This window comes from Prionailurus viverrinus, chromosome A2 (assembly GCF_022837055.1).
Source record: "Prionailurus viverrinus isolate Anna chromosome A2, UM_Priviv_1.0, whole genome shotgun sequence".
NCBI lineage: Eukaryota > Metazoa > Chordata > Mammalia > Carnivora > Felidae > Prionailurus > Prionailurus viverrinus.
This window is the reverse complement of record NC_062562.1, coordinates 159,162,716-159,186,558: the sequence shown is the minus strand read 5'-3', so window position 1 is coordinate 159,186,558 and position 23,843 is coordinate 159,162,716.

Here is a 23,843-nt window from a genome sequence, read left to right as displayed (position 1 = left end):
GTCAGAATTTGGTATCCCAGAAAAAAAGATAAATGCCAATAACCTGCCCTTGAAAGAAGTATGGGCAGCCGAAATGGCAAAGAAGATCCACATTGTGGATTTGGTTAGGGCGAAAGCTTACAATGGTGGGAAATGAATTAACAATATAACATAAATTAGGACAGAGGCAGAAGGACAAGTGAAAGGAATAACTTGCCCAAAGTTCACAGAGCTGGTATTTCTGGGGCTCAGAACAGAACCCCAGGCTATTGAACCGCCAAGGGAAACGGAGCAGAGATAATCCCTTGGGTCTACATATCCCCAGGAAGAAAAGATGGAGAGAGAGAGAGAGAGAAAATTTTAATGAAAGAGCTGTGTATGCCCGAACAAATGAAGAGAAAACTCCGTTTCTACATTAATCTAAAAATGGTTTTTGAGAAGAGAAGCTGAGATAATAATTCTCGCAAATTATTTTTTTCTGATTTTTTATTTGCCCTGTATGCTTTATAACTGATAATTTTATTTGTTCTTTGAAGTCATTTTTTTAAATTTTTTTTTTCAACGTTTATTTACTTTTGGGACAGAGAGAGACAGAGCATGAACGGGGGAGGGGCAGAGAGAGAGGGAGACACAGAATGGAAAACAGGCTCCAGGCTCTGAGACGTCAGCCCAGAGCCTGACGCGGGGCTCGAACTCCCGGACCGCGAGATCGTGACCTGGCTGAAGTCAGACGCCTAACCGACTGCGCCACCCAGGCACCCCTGAAGTCATGTTTTTAAGAGAAGTCCAGGCTAATCATGTCTAATCTATGCCATGATGGCTAGAACTGGTGTATGTGCCAAAACTTATAATCTAATCTGCCCAATGTTGCAGCCCCTAGGCTCATGGGGCTATTTAAAAGGAAATTTAAATAATTAATATGAGATGGAAATTTAAAGTTCAGTTTCTTAGTCATACCAGCCGCATTTTAAGAGCTCCGTAACTGTGCATGGCTAATGGCTACTATATCTGGCACTGCAGATATAGAACAAGGACCTTATTGGGTTAGGTTTTAGGGGACAAGGGATGCTATAGAGTAGTCAGCAAACTATGGCCTATGGACCAAAGCCAGCCCACCATGTGTTTTTGTAAATAAAGTTTTATTGGAACACAGTCATATTAATTCCTTTAGGCACTGTCTATGGCTGCTCTTGTGCTATCACAGCAGCCTTGGGTAGTTGCAAAAGAAACCATATGCCTCAAAAAATCTAAAATATTTATTTTCTAGTTCTTTACAGAGAAGGTCTGCCAGCCCTTGTTCTAGAAGGTGATTACCATAGGGGGTTGTAGCTCAGGCTGTGCAGATCAACAGACTGGAATTTGAAGCCTGATTGTGCCAGAAATGATTTTCAATTTCTCTAAGCATTCTTTTCCATTGTTTGTAAAATTAAACTTGTAACAATATTGCTCTCACAGAGTTTTGGGAGTTGGAAATGAGTGAGGATCAAATCAGCAGAATGACTGATACACTGGAAGCCCTCAAAAGAAACGTTTGTGAAGTTTCTATCATTGTTATTTTCATTAATATTGTCATTCTTGGGGCGCCTGGGTGGCGCAGTCGGTTAAGCGTCCGACTTCAGCCAGGTCACGATCTCGCGGTCCGGGAGTTCGAGCCCCGCGTCAGGCTCTGGGCAGATGGCTCAGAGCCTGGAGCCTGTTTCCGATTCTGTGTCTCCCTCTCTCTCTGCCCCTCCCCCGTTCATGCTCTGTCTCTCTCTGTCCCAAAAATAAATAAAAACTTTAAAAAAAAAAAATATTGTCATTCTTACAACGGGCAAAAGGTGTGCAAAGGGATCCTGTGTCTCAAATCTCAGATGTAGGATCACTGCTCGAGAGCAGACAAATTAACGAACGGTACGAAGGCCCAATGTTTCACTAACACAGTGGTGACCCAGGTATGTAATTCACTTTAGATAATGCCTACAAACATTAGAAATTATACATCTTTTGAAATTTTATATATATTTCCTACCTAGTATGTCACACATATAAACCCATTTCAAATATCCTATGCCTATGGACCAACAGGCCAAACTTTATCTGAAATTCCTTTGGCTCCTGGCCCAAAGACTTGGTTCTGTGTGAAGCTGTGGATAAGCTAAATCTGTCTTTGATAATTGCTCTAATCCTGAATTATTTTATGCTTTGGGAAGACCACTCAGCTCTTTGGCTTGATCACAATGGCCACGTGCAGTTTCCATGCTGTCTACCTTCCTCCTTATGGAAGGGTTCCTGCTACCTAACAATAGCCCATTCTTGTGGAAAATCAGGAGGTTGTATGGGCACTATTTACAGAAAATGACTTTGTCAGTAACAGAGTCACGCACATATGGTGGAAATCAGCCTTTGGCAAAGTTGTTAGGAAGCTCCCAATATGGTCTCACCTTCTCCTTCTTTTACCTCTGTTGATTTTGGAGCTTCTCACACCCCAGCACCTCCCACTCCCAGATCACTTAGACCAAGGAACTCAATATTTGCATATGATTCACTGGTGCCTAGAACCCTCCTCCCAGAGGGGCATCTGGGTGGCTCACTTGGCTAAACATCCAACTTCCACCCAGGTCATGATCTTAGTTCATGAGTTTGAGCCCCGCATCAGGCTCTGTGCTGACAGCTCAGAGCCTGGAGCCTGCTTCAGACTCTGTGTCTTCCTGGTTTTTTTGCCCCTCTCCTGCTCATGCTCTGTCTCTCTGCCTCTCAAAAATAAATAAACATTAAAAAAAAAAAAAAACCTCCCTCCAAGATATTAATGTCCCAGACAATTGCCCTGTGCATACAAGGACTAATGGGTATCAGATCAAATTAGAATCTACAAAAATCAGACCCTATGGAAAACCTTCACAGTTGAACAGGCCGTTCTCAGTTTTCTTTATTTTTCCTTCCACTGTTTCCTCAGCACATCATGAGGGACTTTCAGCAGCAGTTATTACTGGCAACAATATCACTGTTCGCATGGATTAACCCTCTTGCCTAAAATATTATGTACCGGAATTATTTCCAAATGAGCTTTGAAATAAAAAAGAAGAGGGATGGGGAATGTTGCACTGCATATGGACCAAACAAAGAAAGAAGGGCAAAAGAGAGATGGAAACAAATCTACGTTGAAATTGACTACATGCTTGAAATCATGCTGGGCACTCTACAAAAGTAACTTGGTGAAGGATTTTTTCAACACATTTCTGAAACAGGTATTAAAAGCTCCCTTTGGTGACTGGAAAAACTGAGATTCGGAGAAATTAAATAATTCGCTCGTAAGTGATACAGTTTGGATTCACATGGAGTCTGTCTGATTCCAATGTTTATTCCATTCTACACTCTTATTATCTCTCATCACTTAAGGTAATCTGTAGTGGATGGCATTTTATATGGTAGAACGTTTTTATAAAGTGAAAAATTATCTGTAATTCACCTCTTGCATAAATCTGGATTACGGCACAATTTGATAAACACATAAATAGTCATAAATGCCAGCAATGGATTTGAATTACAGGAGACACATACAAATCTCTAAATAATTCTGCCCGTGACTTAAATTTGCAGTGGCGGCCATGTTTGAACAGCAGCTGGGAGAGATTCTTGAGCCCAGGCTCACTGCAAATTGAACGGTACATCTTGGCGCTGCCTTTCTAGAATACATGCTTCCAAGGACCCTGCGCATTTATCTTAATCTGGAGCACTTGGAAGTAAACGGACCCCAGCACTCTCCACTAGATGAAATTTGGCCTTGATTATTTTTGATGACTTCAGAAATCAGATCTCTCCCCGTTAATCATCTTGGCAGACGATTTCAGATTTCTGCCATTTGTGCACAGGAGAAAGCATTGAAGTGTTTTGGATTTATGTTTGCAGAGAGCCTTCGCTTCAAAATTCTTCTTTTTAGAGCTTGATGAAGCTGGAAATTGGTGACCTATAGAATATTTTACATTTAATGCTCTCTAGGAGTCACAACAATATTTGAACATCTTGTCAAATTTGAAAAGACTAATTTTTTGTCCCAATTTTGCCTTAGAGGAACCTGAAGTCACACGTGCCAGGTAAATATTGTCTGCTACTATGTGACAGCAGAGGCCACCATTAATTGAGTGTTTTCTCTGTCATGGAGGTTGCTGAGGATTTGATATACTGATCTCACTCATTTAAACAGCACAAGAACTCTGAGACACAATTCCATTCTTCCCACTTTACCCATCAGTTAATGGAGTTTCAGGAGGTTTAGGCGAATGTATCCAGGGTCCCCCTAACAATAGATGGCATACACAGAATTTGAACTGAGATTGTTTGAGGCCAAGCAAGATGTTCTGAACTACAGTTAACAAAAAGCAAAGGTGCAAAAATAAATACTCATGTTTGAATCCAGAGCCGTATGCAACCCACAGGGCAACAGGTGCAAGAGAAATCAATTGTCTCCCTGGAAACTTGTCCAGTTCTGCCGCAGTGTCTCACTCACCCTTTGCAATCTCCCTAGGGGTTTTAGCTTAGCCTAACTCTGCAATCGCCTGGGAGCTTTTGAAAAAACAACCTGATAACCGAGCCCCACCGACTAGATCACAATATCAGGGGCTGGGGTCCAAGTATTAAAGAGGGGTTCTATCGTGAACATTTCAACAAGCAGATCAGTTAGCACCAGAAAGGTAGGGTGATTTTGCTCATTGCCGAGGCGACTGTTGTTTTAGTGGTATTGAGGGGAGGGAGATGCGGAAGAACTAGTGGGCAGAGGAAATGCCACATAAATTCTCCCAGGATTTTCAGGGATAAAAATTATTGGAATCTACACCAGGGCTTGCCTGTACCCCCACAGACCTGTCCTATGCCCCTAAAATCACTGAGAAGACTTCTGTGTCTTAACAAACATAGTAGCCAGGCAGTTCAGTAACTGTATTGCAGTTAAAAAACATTTGATGAATGGATAAATACATGAAGTGATTTCAGTGGTCATTGGCTCAACATAGGTTCAATGGGGCTTTTCAACAAACTGCTTGCATTTTATAAAGGCAAATTTTATTGCCAAAACTTTTCTTCCAAAGTATCATGACGCTTCTTCATGGGAGTTAATTCAATAAACAACAGAGCACAATAAATGGAACAAGTCTGGAGATTTATTTCATTGGGCCAAGGCAGCACCAATGCCACCCTTAGAAATCTCTGCTGTTTTACAAAGTAAATCAGATCCGAGTGAAGTGTAATAAGGAGAGAGGAGAAAATCACTTTGAGTTGGATGGAGTGAACTCGAAAAGCTGGAAGCCATTTCAAAATAGATCCTTAGTAAATACTAAAATATCTGCCACTGAGATTACAAAATAGTTGTAAACCCAAGAAAATGCTTTACCTCTTATAGGCAACTATGTGTGTCTTCTGAAACATTCAATTTACAAGGCTTGAGAAGGAATAACGCACCTTCAATAAGTCAAGGGTTCCCTGCACGAATGTACATTTTTCAAACTTGGTCTGAGAAGCGCAGGAGGCTCACATATATCAGATAAATTCCTGTTTTGTCACAAAAGTACCAAAACATTCCAGAGATAGAGAACCACATTGTAGTTAAGAAAAACCACAGGCACCTTATAATTGGAATAGCTAGAAGCTTATAGGAACATTATACAGAGATTACAAAATCCTGTATGTGAACCATATACATCCACTTTTCTACTCATTTCTGTAGCATTCCCAAGCCAGACTGAACAGATCAAAATGTTTTAGAAATTTAGGTTAAAAAAAAAAAAAAGAAAAGAAAAGAATGTAAGCACCTTGTAGGCCTTCCAGTGGGAGCAAATGTATATTTGCTATTGATGGCTGATTTAAGGTACAGAAACTTTTTAAGGACTCGGGCTCCAAGTTCTTTGGGTAAAGCATGAATGTCCCTGATGGGCAAATGAATTCACATACTAAGTATTCTTATAGACTTGCTCATGGAACCCCTAATTCCAGCCTAGGCATTAAATGTTTCTCTGAATTAGATTTGGAGACAAGTTATACACACATACATGGGCAGTATTATAAAAGGCTCAGGCTCTTGTTTTTTTCCCTAAATAAGACATTTATGCCTGGCTCCCACCCCCAGACGTCCTTATTTAATTGGTATGGGATGTGACCTGGCATTTGAATTTTTGAAAGCTCCCTAAGTGATTCTAATATGCAGCAAAGATTAGGAACTGCGGTGAACTGGAGGCCATGCCTGGGAAATGATACAGTCAGGATGCAGCATCTTGGAGGAAATCAGTGTGAGGAAATTCAGTCACCATACAAGGAGATCAGAAAGGAGATTCGGGAAAAATTCTGAGGAGCTCAAATCTCTGTTTCTAGTTACCCCTGGGATATCCCTGTTCTTCCCAAGGTTGCTTCCATAAGGAAAATATACCCCCTTCTTAACTAAGGTTGTGAGATTTGGGGTTCTCCCCCATGCAACGGAGGTGACTATCTAGCCTGGGGACTGAAACAGATACTTCAGGGTGTTCAAGCTTGAAAGGAGGGCCAGGACATAATTCAATGGCTCTGGGTAATAAAGGGAGATAGATTTCAAATTTGAGGGGCAATCACAGGGAGAAGGCAACAGGACAGAAAAAAGGAGAAAGAGATTCTAGTAAGACCGTGAAAAGCTAGAATTTTCTTGGAGTGAGAGGACAATGACAATTCTCCCTGTTATCAAAATTGCCCAAAAATCTTTTGAGAGGAAGGATGGTTAATACATAACTTGTTAATGTCCCACAGATTATCAGTCTACAAAACTAAAAAACGGTGCACAGGGTTAAACGTGGACAGGGAGTTGGGGGTAAGGGGTAGGGGTGTGGATGTGTGTCAACAGGGACGGTTTGAATTGCTACACACTGTTGTCATCATATGGAGCGAAGAAAGTGAACATGGAGAAGAGGCAAGAGCCAGAGCTGATCTTGCAAATCCACGTACTTTCCAGAACCCTCAGAAATATTGAGGACGTCTTTGGATTTCTTTAGGTCACAGGATAAAGCCTCAAGTTTATTACGATGTAGATCACAGAGAGACAGAAAGATATCATCCCGCGTCTGATAACACTTACAAACACAAAGTAGGGGCACCTGGGTGGTTCAGTTGGTTAAGCGTCCAACTTCGACCCTGGTCATGATCTCTCGCTTTGCATTCTCTGTCTCCCTTTCTCTCTCTCTGCCCCTCCGCCCACTCACGCTCTGTCTCTGGCTGTCTCAAAAATAAACAAAACATTTAAAAAGTTTTTAATTAAAAAAATAAAGTAACTGTGAGTAATCCCGAAAAGCAAGTTGGAAAATGGGAGAGATGCCAGGATTTCCATGGATAAAACTATCATCAGGCCATCACTCTGTCTCCTACAGTGTGAGAAGGAGAACCCAAGCAGATTCTAGAAATCGCCCTGAGGGGAGGAGACAGAGTTTGATCTTTAGAGAAGCCAAAATAACCCGATCAATATGTATTTCCTTTCAAATCTTCAGCTAGGTGCTGATCAACGCAAGCATATGAGGAATCTATTGAGGCAAAAAGAAGCAAGAGAACAATCTTTGGGTAACAACAAGAGCCAAGAATGGGGAAAAGAACATGCACGGCTGTAAAGCTTTTGTACTACATTTTGAGTAGTTATAATATTATTTGAAGGTAGACGGTGTTACGTTAAAGATGTATTCAGTGTATCTTAGAGAAACCACTAAAAATCATATAAATAGGTATAATTAATAAATTGATACAGCAGTTAAAATGGAATTCTAAAAATTACTCAGTTTAAAAGAAGGCCAGGCAAGGGAAGAAACGCAAGTGAAACAAAAAGAAAAGAATAAAATGGTAGATTTAAACTCGAATGTGCCAATGATGGCAAAAAAAGTTACAAGGCGTAAACCAGTGATTCTCAATCAGGAATGATTTTGCCTCCCTGCCAACATTTCACAATGTTTGGAGATGCATTTAGTTGTCACATGGGGGGCAGGAGTGGGACTCGGGTATTGGTATCTAGTCTGTACAGGCCAAGAACGCTGCAAACATCCTATGATGCAGAGAAGAGCACCCTACACAAATCTGGCCTAAAATGTAGCTGTGCTCTCTACAGGAAATCTGTTTTAAATATAAAGACACAGGTGGTTGCCAGAGGCAGGGGCCGAAAGGTCGGTGAGATGGGTGAAGGTGGCCGAAAGGCACAAACTTTCAATTATAAGACAACTAAGTCCTAGGGATATAAAGTACATCATGGCGACTATAGTTAACAATACTATACTGTGCATTTGAAAGTTGTTAAGAGAGTAGATCTTAAAAGTTTTCATCACAAGAAGAAAAACGTATGTGTGGCGATGAATTTAACTAAACTTACTGTGGGAATCATTTTGCAATACATACGTATGCCAGATCACTCTGTTGTATACCTAAAACTAGTACAATGTTATATGTCAATTATATCTCAATAAGAAAAACAAACCTTAAGCCCACATGCCTTCATTGGTAACATCTGCCAAACGTTAAAGAAAGGAACAATCCCAATTTTTACACAAGCTTTTCTAAAAACTTGAATTGGAGGAAATATGCTTCAAATCATTTAATGAGATTAACATTATGTTAGCAAAACCAAAGACATTAGAAGAAGGAAAAATTCCAGACCAATATCCCTCATGAACTTAGATGCAGTTATTGTACCAAACATTAACAAATAGAATCTGACAATATAAAAAAAGTAGTATGTCACAAATAAATGGTATTTTCCCCTAGGCATGTAAAGTTTCATTAATATTTGAAAAAATCAACCAATGTAATTTGCCATATTAACAAGATAAAAAAATACTATATTATTTGAATGTGGAAAGATCTTTTGATAGAATTCAATGGTATGCTTAACTTTAAAAAATACAATAAACAGAATAGAATGGATCTTCTTCAATATGACAATGAGTATCTACAAAAGTGATAGAACAAACATAATATTTAGCAGTGAAATGTTGAATGCATTCTGTCTAAGGTCAGATGAAAAGGCAAGGAACTTCTCTTTACTGTTGTACTAAAGGTCCTAGCCAATGGAATAAATCAAAGATATAGAAATAAAAATAATACAGACTGCAAGATAAGAAAAAATTTTGACATTTTCACAGATGACATAATTGTCTTTGTAGAAATTTGATGGAATCAACAACAATGCTATTAAAAACCAATAGATGAATATAGTGAGGTTGTAGGATACAAGGTTAATATATAAATGTCAATTCTTATATACTAGCTGTGAATAATTGGAATTTAAAATTTAAAATACAACACCACTCATATTAGTCCTAAAAAATGAAGTACGTTAGGTATAAATCTACGAAAATATGTGTACCATCTATATGACGAAAACGAGAAAACTCTGATGAAAGAAATTAAAGAGCTAAATAAATGGAGATATATTTTATGTTTGATAGGATTTATTTACAACTTGACCTATAGATTCAATGCTATCCCAATCAAAAGACCAGCTATTATTTGGGACATATCAACAAACTGATTTTAAAGTGTTTATGGATATACAAAAGGCCCCATATAGCTGACACAATATCCCCATACAAAAAACGAACCTGGACACAGACCTTATACCTGTCCAAAAAATTTAACTCAAAATGGATCATGGATCTAAATGTAATGTGCAAAAAATGTAAATTCCTAGAAGGTAACATAGGAGAAAATCTAGGTGACCATGGGTTTGAGATTACATTTAAGATAAAACACTAGGGGCACCTGGGTGGCTCAGTTGGTGAAACAGCTGACTTCAGCTCAGGTCACGACCTCATAGTTTGTGGGTTTGAGCCCCACGTTGGGTTCTGTGCTGACAGCTTGGAGCTTAGAGCCTAGAGCCTGCTGCAGATTCTGTGTCTCCCTCTCTCTCTGCCCCTCCCCAGCTCGCTCTCTCTCTCTCTCTCTCTCTCTCTCAAAAATAAATAAACATTTAAAAACATAAGATACAACACTAAAAGCATGATTCATGAAAAAAGAATAAATTGCACTTAGTTAAAATTATAAACTATTTGGTGTAAGACACTGTGAAGAGAATGAAAAAATATACACTACAGACTGGGAGAAAACATTGGAAAAACCCATACCTAATAATATGGTATATTCAAAAGAGAAGTCTTCAAACTTAATACTAAGAAATCAAAAAACCCAAATAAAAAATGGGTGAAGTATCTGAAGAAACATATCACTAAAGGCAACAAATATAAAGAGGCACCTGGGTGGCTCAGTCAGTTAAGCATTCAACTCTTGATTTCGGCTCAGGTCACAATCTCATGGTCAGGAGATCAAGGCCGGAGTCAGGCTTAGTGCTTGGAGTGGAGCCTGCTTAAGATTCTCTCACTCTCTCCCTCTGCCCCTTCCCCAATTGTGCATTCTCTCTCTCTCTCTCTCTCTCTCTCTCTCTCTCTCTCTCTCTCTTTCAAAACAAAAACAAAACAAACAAAAAAACAGATGGCAAATAAGCATATGAAAAGATGTTCAACATCATATGTTAGAGAACTGCAAAGTAAAACAACAATGTGATATGACTATGCACATATTAAAATGGTTTAATATCTAAAACAGTAACAATTACAAATGTGGGTGAGGATATAAAGCAACAGGAGCTCTCATTTACTGCTCATGAGATTGTGTAATGGTAGTCATTTTGGAAGGCCGAGTTACTGTTTCTTACAAAACTATGTGTAGCCTTACCATAAGAATTAACAATGCATTCCTTAGTATTTACCCAAATGAGTTGAAAACTTATGTCCACCTAAAAGCTTATAGCAGCTTTATCCATAATTGCCAAAGCAAAAAAGATGTTTTTCAACAGATCAATAGATAAAGTGTGGTACATCCATACAGTGGAATATTATTCGGCAAAAAAAAATAAAAAAAAACACAAAAAACGAGCTATCAAGTCATTCAAGACAGAGGCACCTTAAATGTATATTATTAAGTGAAAGAGGCCAATCTGAAAAGGCTATATATCGTGTCATTCCATCTCTATGACATTGTGGAAAAGGCAAAGCTACAGAGGCAGTAAAAGATCAGAGGTTGACCAAAGTTTGAGGGAGTGAGGGAGAATGCATAGAACATGCAGAAAAGGCACAGGGGACTTTTGGTGGCAGTGAAACTATTCTGTATGATAATGTAATGGTAATTATATGACATGCATTTTTCAAAATCCATAAAACTGTAGAACGCAAGAGTGAACCCTGAGATAAAATATGGAATTTAGTGAATAATAATGCACCAATATTGATTCATCCATTGTAACAAATATACCACATTAATGCAAAGATTTGAAGAAGAAGAAAGGAGGAGGAGGAGGAGGAGGAGGAGAAGAAGAAGAATGAAATCTGTGTGAAGGTATATGGGAACTGCCTGTACTTTATGTTCAATTTTTCTTTAAACCTAAAACTGCTCTAAAAATAAAAAGTCTTGGGGCGCCTGGGTGGCTCAGTCGGTTGAGCATCCGACTTCGTCTCAGGTCATCATCTCGCGGTCTGTGAGTTCGAGCCCTGCGTCGGGCTCTGTGCTGACAGCTCGGAGCCTGGAGCCTGCTTTGGATTCTGAGCCTCCCTCTCTCTCTGCCCCTCCCCCGCTCATGCTCTGTCTCTATCAAAAATAAGTAAACATTAAATTTTTTTTTAAATAATAAAAAGAAAAAGTCTATTAACTAAGAAAAAAAGAAAGATAAAGACACTGCTGATTCAACCTCAGGCCAATAGAGTAATAGGAACTAGAGTTATCTTCCTACTTTATTTTTGCACCTAAAGAACTACAAAAATATGTAAAATAGTTCCTGGAAAGGACATCAGGCCATGAAGGAAAGCGATCTATGAGAGGTGGAGACAGGCCTGAGATAAACTCTAGGACAGCAAATGCTTGTTATCTGAGAGAGCTCGTGACCATCTTGCAAGGAAAGGAATGCAGGTGAAGCCTGGGAGTATTCCTGCCTGGAATTCATCAGTGAATAAGTGTGAGGAAACCACACAAAGTCTGGAAAGTACCAACCAGCAAGTTGAAAGGGAACAATTCTGAGACTTGGCACAGACCAAGAAGAATTTCTCTTCACAATAACCTAAACGAAAACTCTTATCTTTGACAGGGCATCGAAGAGAGTACCCAGAAAAATTCTACTTCAGTAAGGTAGGAACAGTCTAAGAGGCACCTGGGTGGCTCAGTGGGTTAAATGGCCGACTCTTGATTTGGCCTCGGGTCATGATTTCACAGTTTGTGGGATGGAGACCCACCATGGGCTCTGTGCTGACAGCCGGCACCTCATTGGTATTCTCTCTCTCTCACTCTCTCTCTTGGTCCCTCTCCTGCTGTGTGCACACTGGCTCGCTCTCTCTCTCTTTCTCTTTCTCAAAATAAATAAATTAATTAAAAATTAAAAAAAGAAACATAGCCCAAGACAAACACTTCCCTGCTACCATCTAACAAAGCTTAAAACCAAGCCAGAAAGGAACAGCCTGTTTTTACATAATTTAACTAAATCTCAGACCACAGTGGAAGAATATTGAAAGGAATGAAAAAACTCCAGAGCCCAAGAATAGAAAAGCCTCAATGTCTTGCATTCGGTAAAAATTTATCAGCAATGCAAAAAAAGCAGACAAATACGGATGACAATGGGGAGAAAAATCAATCGATCAAAACAACCCTGGAGGAGATGATGCGATTACTAGAACATTATAACTGTAATCTATATGTTCAAGAAGCTGAAGGGAATATTAAGCATTATAGGTGGAGACAGAAAAGGTATAAGAAAGACCAAAATCAAGATTAAAAACATGGCAATTGCAATAGACAACAGATGAGCCATTGCAGAACAATTTCTCAGTGAACTTGAACACCTAGCAATAGAATTACTCAAAATGAAACAGAGGGGGGGGAACCCACATTTTCAGTGATCATTGCTGAAAAATCAAGGTGCTTAGCATACATCTAATTCGAATCCCCGAAAGAGAGGAGAGAAGAGAAAAAAAATATTTGAGGAAATAATGCCCCCAATTCTTTGAAACATGATGACTACTCTAAACCTACAAACAAGAAGTACAATGAATGTCAAAGAAGAAGAATGAGAGGTAGGAGGAGGGGGAGGAGGGGGAGGGGACACCATGACCCATCATGATCAATTGCTGAAAATCAGTCGACAAAGAGAACACTTTACAAATATTTAAATAAAAAAGACACTGTGTGGAGAGGAACAAAAATAAGAATGAAAGAGGACTTCTTATAAGCCACACAAGAACAGAAGACAGTGAATGCCGAGAGGGAAAAGAAACTTTCACCATATAATTCTATAGCCAAAAAAAATACCTTCGCAAAATAATATTTGACTCAGACATAAAAATTCAGCCAAAAAGAATAATTGGCAGTTGACCTTCACTATAAGAAAGAGGGAAGGAATTCCTTTACACAATGGAAAGAAAAACAACAACGGATACAAACACAGAGCTACACCACGGAAGAAAGGGTAGTGGAAAGAGTAACAACCTGTGTAAATATTTTAAACTATGTTTCATATTACTTAAAGATCTTTTTTTTTAATTTTTTTTCAACGTTTTTATTTATTTTTGGGACAGAGAGAGACAGAGCATGAACGGGGGAGGGGCAGAGAGAGAGGGAGACACAGAATCGGAAACAGGCTCCAGGCTCTGAGCCATCAGCCCAGAGCCCGATGCGGGGCTCGAACTCACAGACGGCGAGATCGTGACCTGGCTGAAGTCGGACGCTCCACCCAGGCGCCCCTACTTAAAGATCTTTAAAAGGTAAGTGACTGCTTCAAGTGAAAATAGTGACAATGAAATGTCAGTTACACATTGAAAGTGTAAGACAAGACAAAAGACAAGAAGGGAAACAGACACACGCTATGATAAACTTCACATGCTGTACATCAAGTGGTATTAATTGTCACTTGACAATTTAAAGCCATATACTATAAATTTTAAAACAGCTATTAACATAACACAACAAATGGTTGTAGCTAATGAGACACCAAAGAAAATGAAATGGAACCATAAGAAAAATAATTAATGCCAAAGGAGGCAGGAAAGGAGAACAAAGGGAATAACCAGATGGGACAAATGGGGAGCAAATAGCAAGATGTTACATTTAAAACCAACCATATTAATATTCATATTAAATGTAAATAATTCAAATATACTTTTAAAAAGCAGGTTATCATCAGACTGGAGTAAAAAGCAAAAATAAACTAGATGCTGCCTAAAGAATTACATATAAAATATAAAGACATAAATAGGGTAAAGGAAATAAAATGTAAAAGGACATATTATGCTATCAACAATAAAAAGAAAGACTGAGTGATTGCATTAATATCAGATAAGTTTACTTAAGAAAAAAGAACATTAACAGAAATAAAGAGTATCATTTCGTAATTATAAATGAATCAATACTTTAAGAGAACACAATAACTGCAAATATTTATGCATCTAATAATAGAATTGCAAAACCTGATAAAACTGGAAGGAGAAATGGAAGAATCTACAATTATAATTGGAGATTTAAATCTCAAAACATGATAAAACATTGGACAGAAAATTAACAAAAAATTAATAACACATTGGACAGAATAAACAGTACTCAATATTATTGAATATTGATCAACTTGATCTAATTGCTATTTATAAAATAGTCAACAGCACCAGAATATGCAATCTTTTCTGTCGGAAAGTCTATGGAATACTTAACAAAATAGATGATTTTCTCGGCCACTAAGAAGACTTATTGATTTTTTTAAGAACTTAAATTGTACAAATATGTTCTCTGACTCCAATGGAATTTAATTAAAATTTAATAACAGAAAGATATCTGAACAATGCCACATATTCGGAAAACGTTCCTCTAAACTTACAGATTTCAGAAGAAATCCAAAAAGAAATTAGGAAACACTTTGAACTGAATGAGAATGAAAAGGCAACATAACCAAATGTGGGGAGCAGAACTAAAACAGTACCGAGAATACACTGATGGTCACCAGATGGGAGGTGGGTGGGGGTGGGGGGAATGAGTTAACAGGTGATGGGGACTAGGATGCATGCTTATTGTGATGAGCACCCGGTGTATGGGAGTGTTGAATCACTATATTGTACACTTGAAACTAATATTACACTGTATGTTAACTAACTGGAATTTAATAAAACTTAAGGGGCACCTGGATGGCTTAGTTGGTTAAGCGTCTGGCTGTTGATTTTGGCTCAGGTCATGATCTCATGGTTAGTCATGGAACCCAGGCCTGTGTCAGGCTTTTACTAAACATATGACCTGTTTGGGATTCTTTCCTCTCTCTCTGCTTTTCCCCAGTTGCACTCTCAATCTCTCTCTCTCTCTCAAAAAAAAAAAAAAATGAAAGGAAGAAAGAAAGAAAGAAAGAAAGAAAGAAAGAAAGAAAGAAAGAAAGAAAGAAACAACATGGAAAAGAAAAGGAATTTAAAACACAAAATGCCTATATTGGAAAAGAAAGAAGGTCTCAAATCAGTTACCTTGATTTCCATTTGAAGAGGCTAGAAGACCAATTTATCTCAAAGAAAATCCAAGAAATAAAGATCAGAGCAGAAAACAATGAAATAGAAAACAGAAAAATGATGAAGGGAACTGATAAAACAAAAGCTTTTGTGTTGGGATAGTCAATAGAGTAGATAAACTTAGAGTAACCATGATCTGGACAAAGAAGCTAGAAGATGCAATTATTAATAACAAAAATGAGAAAGGTGCCACTACCACAGACTGTATATATAGGAAAGGAAATTAAATGACAATTTTGAACAATTTTATGCTGGTAATTGACAACCTAAATGAAGTGAAAAATTTCTCAAAAGGTATTCACTACCAAATTCCCACTCAAGAAGAAAAATGTAACCTGAATAATGCATGGCTATTTTACTTCGTAGAAAAACATTCAGTCAGTCTAACTGAACCACCTCTAAATGGACCTAAACATATTCAATGACCTGATTTTTGACAAAAGGGAAGTGGCAAATTCTGTCAAAAAACCATGGTCTTTTTAATCAGTGGGGCTGGAGTAATTGGATATCTACAGGCAAAAAAAATGAACTTTGATCCATACTTTATGCCATCCGAAAAAATTAATTCAGAATTGATCATACCTAACTGTAAAACCTAAAACCTTAAAACATCTAGTCAAAAACATATTGGAAAATCTTTGTGACCTTGGGCTAGGCAAAAAATTTTCTTAGATAAAACAGCAAAAGTATTATCCACAAAAGCTGATAAATAAGAATTCATCGACGACCTCTTAAGAATTTCTACTTTTCAAGAGACATTGTTAATGGAATGAAAAAATAAACCGCAGACTTGGAGAAAATATAGTAAAACCTTGGACCGCGAGTAACTTGTTCTGAGAGTGTTCCACAAGAGAAGCAAATATTCCTAATAAATTATAACTTGATAAACAGGCCGCGTTTTGCAATACGAGTAGTATGTGATGCCAAACGTCACACGATCACGAATGAGCCAACAGTTCTTGAAATTCGCTTTGGTAGACAAGTGTTTTGGATTGCAAGCATGTTTCCGGAATGACTTATGCTCCCAAGCCATGGGTTTACTGTATTTGCAAATCACATATCTGACCAAACAGTTCCATTCCTAGATATTGTCCCAAGAGACATAAGAGCATGCATCAAGGGGTGTCTGGGTGATGCAGTTGGTTAAGCTTCCTACTCTTGATTTCGGCTCAAGTCATGGTCTCCAGTTGGTGGGATCAAGTCCCACTTCAGGCTCTGCACTGATGGCACAAAGCATGCTTGGGATTCTCTCTCTCTGCCCCTCCCCACTCTAAAATAATTGTTTTAAAAAAGAGCATGCATCCATAGAAAGCTTACACCTGGATGTTCATAGCAGCTTTATTTATAATAGCCAAATACTTGAAACAACCTAAATGTCTACAGAAAGGTGACGGGATACCCATATTCTGGTATATCCATACAGTGGAACACCATTCAGCAATAAAAAGAAATGAACTGTTGGTGAACACTGTAACATTGATGAATCTCAAAATAATTATGCTGAGTAAAACAAGCCAGATCCAAAAAAAAAAAAGTACGTACCAGATGAATTTATTTATATAAAATTTTAGAATGAGAAAACTAATCTATAGTGACAGAACACAGATCCGTTCTACTGGGGGATCAGGGGCAGGAAAAGATCATTTACAAATGGGCATAAAGAATCTTTTTGAAAATGGTGGAGATGTTCGCTCTTTGATTATAGTGATAGTTTCACAGGTAGATGTGTATGTTTGTGTGTGTGTGAAAATGTCAATAGGTATTCTTCAAACATTTGTGGTTTATCATAGGTCAATTACAAATCAATTAATTTTTTAAAGGTAACTTGATTTTCTCAGAGAAGTGAAAACTGATGAAATTAATGGAATACATGAAAAAAATTCTGAATAAAAGATCAAAAAAATTCCAGAATGGAAGATCTAAATAAGTAAATAGATAAAGGAATTAGGAAATAAAGGAATAAGGGGCACCTGGGCGCCTCAGTCCATTGAGCTTCTGACTCAATCTCAGCTCAGGTCACGATCTCATGGTCATGAGATCAAGCCCTGTATCAGGCTCTGAGCTAAGAGTGGAGCCTGCTTGGGATTCTTTCTCTGCCCCTTCCATGCTTGCACTCTCTTTCTCTCTCTCTCTCTCTCTCAAAATAAATAAATAAACACTAAAAAAGAAATTAAGGCATAATTACAATACAAAGAATAGCTAATGCACATTATTCAGTTAATTGCAATAATTACCTTGGTACATGTAGTGTAGTCTGTGGTAGCAGCAATGTTGACTGTTGACAGCTCATGGATGCATTGCCCTGTGTCAAAGGAAGCTGCCCACCCAAGGCTAGGCCTCTTTCCTGAGAGGTTTTTCACATCCAAAGACTGGTCCAGGCAGTAGTACAAAGACGCCCCCACCCTGCTTTGATGGAGACATCTGCAGACATTCCACCTCTTGACCTCCCTGTGGAAGCATCTGACTCTTCTGCTGCAACCACAGAGGAATCCACATTTCTCCCTAACCAATCTTTCAGTCTCCTGAAGGTGTTGATTCCCAGAAGTTTCTCCAATTAACCTCTTGCATGCAAATATCAGAGCGTCAGAATCTATTTCCCAAGGAAATGGATCTGAGATAGTTGATTATCTTATTTCGCCCACCAAACAATTCTCTAAGGTTTGTTATGCTAGTATCTAGGTTATATGAGCAAAACAAGAATGCAGGTTAGAAATTTTAAGTAACTCAAGGCCCCTGGGTGGGTCAGTCGGTTAAGCGTCCGATTTCAGCTCAAGTCATGATCTCACGGTCTGTGGGTTCAATCCCCATGTCGAGCTCTGTGCTAACAGTTCAGGGCCTGGAGCCTGCTTCTGATTCTGTGTCTCCCTTTCTCTCTGCCCTCCCCTGCTCATGCTCTCTCTCTCTCTCTGTCTCTCTCTCTCCCTCTCTCTCTCAAAATAAACAAACATAAAAAAAATAAAGAAATTTTAAGTAACTTGTCCAAGATCACTAGGATAATGGTTGAAGTAGCTGATAAAACACAGGCCTTTTTAATGCCAAACAATACAGTCCCTTGTGTTTTTATCAAGACTGAATCATTAGAATCAAATTTAGTATCCTTTTTTTATAACATTTTCAGGTTGGCATATTATATAAATACTGAAAGCATAGTTTATCTTGATGCATCAAATTATCTCAAATAGCTTTATAAGAAGAAATAAGATATAAATGATGGTATAGATAGATGAATTAACAGCTAGTTGAATCACTGTACTCAATGAGTGTTGATTAATAGGGTTATGTCAAACTAGCCTGAATATTTTTTGGAGGCAACATATTGTTAAGACCTACACAGTCCCGCCACATATTTAGCACTGAAAAATGCTCGTGGAATTTAACTGAAATCCTCGGGAGTCCCTGATGGATTGTCATCAAGCCCTATCCTTGACCTTGTCTAGTGTGATATTTATATCAGTGAACTGAATGGAGCCTGCAATTGTACCTATAAAATCTGCAATAAATGCCCCATTAAAATAGCACTAATAAATTACATATTAAAGGAAAATTCAAAGATATCTAATCCAGCAGTATTTATTCAAAAAAAAATATCTATTGAGCACCCCATATGTACTAGATACTCTACTATGCACTGAAGCCACCAAATTTATTAAAATATTTTCGATTGTCTAATACAAGGCAACATTTAATCAATTTTATAAGAAGTGCTACATTTACTTTCCAAAAGAGGAATTATATAATTTGGAGTAACTGGTCAGGGGATTGGGTTTGCATTGGCCGGAGTATACAATCATGGGAAACTTTACAGTATAATATTGTTATCAAGATTACCTGAGTCTGATTTATTCTGGGTTAATAGGAACATAGCGTAGAGATAAACGAAAGGCAGAATGCCCGGTTGCATTCTCACTTGGTCAGACCACATCTACAATACTAGATTCAATCTGAGTGCCACATTAAATGCATTTTAAAATGATGCATACACTGGCAATTACCCAGATCAGAAAGAAAGTAGGAGACTTGCTCTTTGATGCTCTGGAAAGGAGGTAAAAGAAAGTTAGAAGGAAGCACATTTTTGTTTTACCTGTGAAAGAACTTTATAATGACTACACCAATTTCAAGAAAAGAATGTTCTCTCAGGATATGGTGAGTTATCTCTTCCACGAAGCAGATTTTAAAAAGCAACTGTACAATGTTAGCTCAATATCTTCTAAACTTTATTTCTACTTCTAAAGAACAGAGAGACCCTTTCGCTTAAGGATCACCCATTTAAGGGAATTGAATGTCATTGTGATTTTTCAAGGATTTCATACATCCTGAAAAATAGTGCATATATTTTTGCCCCAATAATATATATCCCCCAAAAGAATATCCAGATAAACCAAATTCAAACTGAACAATTTTGGCAATAAATTCCAAGAGATGGATTTTACACCCTTATTCTATTTATTTGAAAAAACCCAGATTATCAACAATGGAATAAAGATCATCCCCTACCATACATTAGTTACCCATCTCCTGACTTCACTCTACCATATAATTTACAGTGTCATTTCAAATCTTAGGATAATATCTATACATCCTGAATTAAAGGAATATGGATATAATACAGCTACATTTGGGTGTCAATTTAATGAACTGAAACAATGATAAATTTTTATATGCCTGTCATACCTATGATTTTCACTTTTTTCTTTTGGGGGGGGGGAAGATAAATAATGCAAGACCAAGGACACCTGGGGGGCTCAGTCGGTTGAGCATCCAACTTCGGCTCAGGTCATGATCTCACAGCTCACGAGTTCGAGTCCCGTGTCGGGCTCTGGGCTGATAGCTCGGAGCCTGGAGCCTGGAGCCTGGATCCCTGAGCCTGCTTCTGCTTCTGTGTCTCCCTCTTTCTCTGTCCCTAACCCACTCACATTCTGTCTCTGTCTCTCTCAAAAATCAATAAACAGTAAAAAAAAATTTTTTTAAATAATGTAAGACCAAAAAATACTACATAAAGTTTTGCATTCTCTCCAACCAGACAGTTAGCAACTGTTACAAACATTGTATGTATTTTTGAAACTAGATGAATATTTTGGGTTTATCTGTTCCCTAAAGAGACTTAACATTCTTTTTGCCAAGATCTAAAAAAGAAGCTCTTATTTTCTCCCTCAAAAAAAAAAAAGATGATGATGAAAACCACTCATGTACCATTCACTGGAAAAGACAGACAACTAACCAGTTATAGAACAATGAACCTTGTTCTGAAATATTTACATAAAAATATTAAATTACTGGGGTGCCTGGGTGGCTCAGTCAGTTGAGCGTCTGACTTCAGCTCAGGTCATGATCTCACCGTTCGTGACCTCAAGCCCCGCGGCAGGCTCTGTGCTGACAGCTCAGAGCCTGGAGCCTGCTTCAGTGCTTCAGATTCTATGTCCCCCTCTCTCTCTGCCCCTCCCCCGCTTGTGCACGTGGGCTCTCTCTCTCTCTCTCTCTCAAACAACATAAATAAACATTAAAAATATTTATAATAAAAAAATTAAATTACTTGGTGATTTTTATAAAGTTAACCTCTTTTTAAAAAAATAAAAGACCTCTCACATAGTACAGTGACTAGTAACATCAAATAATACACATATTTCTTATAATAGGTATCAGCTGTAAAATACATCTCTTCTCAATTTGTAAAGAAACTAGTAATTTATTACATGCAAGTATCAACTCGGAAGACATTGGTCTTTTAACAAAAATCAAACAATATGTTATGATTTTAGGACAAGGAGCTAATTAAAGAACAGGAGGTTGTGATTTTCACTTTGGGATATTGTGATAGAAAAGGCGGGTAGGAAGAAATAAAGCAGTCAGTTGTGGAATTTAATAGAACGGAAACTTACTCAGAAAAAAAAAATATTGGGAGGATAATTTACAGGATGAATTTTGATGGAACCGTATAATAACTTTTAGCTTTGAGCAAATTTAAATCATTATCAACATCCTGATAACAAATATAAATAAAATACCTATTATGTGCAAGCACATGGACAAAAAAGTGATTTACGAAATGCATCCTTTCCTTATTGAGCTTAAAGCTGAGCAATCAGAGATAAGAGATGGGCTTTACCATGAGTACTACAATTAATTTATAACAGCTTCCTGAGGTGCTAGATATAGTAAAGGAATCTGATATAATGCCAAAGCTTTACAGGAAGGGCCGCCATTTTTATTTATTGAAGTGTGCCATTGGCATGGGAAAGAATAGTGACATCACATGGATAGGTAGTATGCATAATGGTTAAAGCACAGGCTCTGGAGCCTGAGAGCCTGGATTGAGAAAAAACAACTATTCTAGTATATACTAATAATTAAACATATATTCTTGTTTATGCACACATAGAATGAGCGATAACGAAAACATTTTATTGTGTATGAGTATATAAATGGATGACACATAGATCACACACAAAAAACTATTCTTTGCCCAGATACTAAGGAAAGATTTCCTAGGGAAAAAGAGGAAACTGTAACTGGTCTGTAAGAAAGGCGAGAAATTAAATATGTGAAGTAGAAGTTAACCACGAGATGGGCTAGACTGAGCAATAGCAATAGCCAGATTATTCCAGAATTAGGTTATTACAGAAACTGAAACATCCATGTGTTGTGTTTTTTTGTGTTTTTTTTTTGTTTTTTTGTTTTTCCTGGTAGACTTGTTCAGATTAAGTAGAAGTTTCTTTAGAATGCCATGGAGAAAACAGAATGCCAAGACAAGGATTATTGGTGTGATTTTATGCTTTAGGGAATAACTGGTATTTTTTAAACAAGGAAGTATTGTGTCTTAGAAAGAGTGACTCCTGGGTGGCTCAGTCGGTTGAGCATCCAGCTGCGGCTCAGGTCATCATCTCACAGTTCGTGAGTTCGAGCCCCGCGTCAGGCTCTGTGCTGACAGCTCAGAGCCTGCAGCCTGCTTCTGATTCTGTGTCTCCCTCTCTCTCTGCCCCTCCCCTGCTCATGCTCTGTCTCCCTCTGTCTCAAAAATAAAGAAACATTAAAAAAAATTTTAGAAAGAGTGACTCTTAAAAGCATGTTGGAAGATTTCTGGAAGTTCAAGGAAAATCGTTTCAACAAATAGTAATTTCTTTGCCTGTCCTCAAAACCCTATACAGATCAACAGACAGTGTGTTTTTAACAAAGTAGAAAGAATGTGAGTTTAAAAATGAAAAGACGGAAGACAGGAACAGCCTCCAGCTGGTACCACATCTCTAGACCTCATTCCAACACTGGTTACTTAATGGGTTCTACTGGTAAATGGGTCACAGCAGGACAACCAAACATAGTATGTATTGCCTCCATGAGGAGTGACTAGCTGTGGCTCTCAGCTGACGCTAATATCCAGGGACTGGAAACGTCGACACTGGTGCATGAGTCAGAGTGGGGAAGTGTGGAAAACAGAAGAAATTTGAAGTATTTGGAGTCTTGCCAATAATCCATCTTACAAGGAGTCCAGTGGACCAGAGAGACAATACTGAGTTTCCATTACTTTGGAAAAGCCCACTTCAGAACTGTCAAAATCTTCATAGGTTTGGGGGGGTGGGGGGGGGAGCTATTATAATGGAAAATATCAAGGACAGTGCTTTTCCCAGGATAAACAAAAGTGAAATGCATTTCTGGAGGAATTTCAGAAATTAATGCTCAGCGCAAAGACCTGAACCTGCAGGGGTGTTAATTCCCATCGTATCCCAGAGGAACTCAACTCTGCAGTTAACATAGGGGCCTAATGGACCCTGGAGGATAACAACAGGTTATCATAAACTTACTTAGAAAATGACATCAGTCACAGCTCCCATTGCAAGTGTGGTTATGTTTACTGGTACAAATCACCGAAGTCCCTTGCAGCCGGTATGCATTTATGCATCTATTGAGGTTGTGACTCTTTTCTTCTTAATGCTAATTAATAAAGACAATCAGAAGAAGATGGCCTTTCTCTGGCATGTACAGGAAGTAGTACATCCCCTCTGTCTCCCCCCGGGGTTGTTTATATGCTCTTCATCTCTGTCATAATGCAGCCTTGCAGAGACCTCCTTGTGTCCCAGAAAACATTGTGCTAGTATTGAACACAATTGCATTATGCTAATTACAGCTGGGAAAGCAGTATTCTGTTAGGAAGACTTCAGAAGACACATGTATATTGGCAAGTGATGACAAATCCCATGAAAAGTCAGGCGTCTGCCATATCACTAATATTGCCAGGGTTCAGTGTTCTAAAACATGTCAAAATACCACCCACAAAGTGAGAGACGAGGATCAATAGCTTTTTGTGTGTGGCTAAGCAAGTCGCACATAAAATATTCA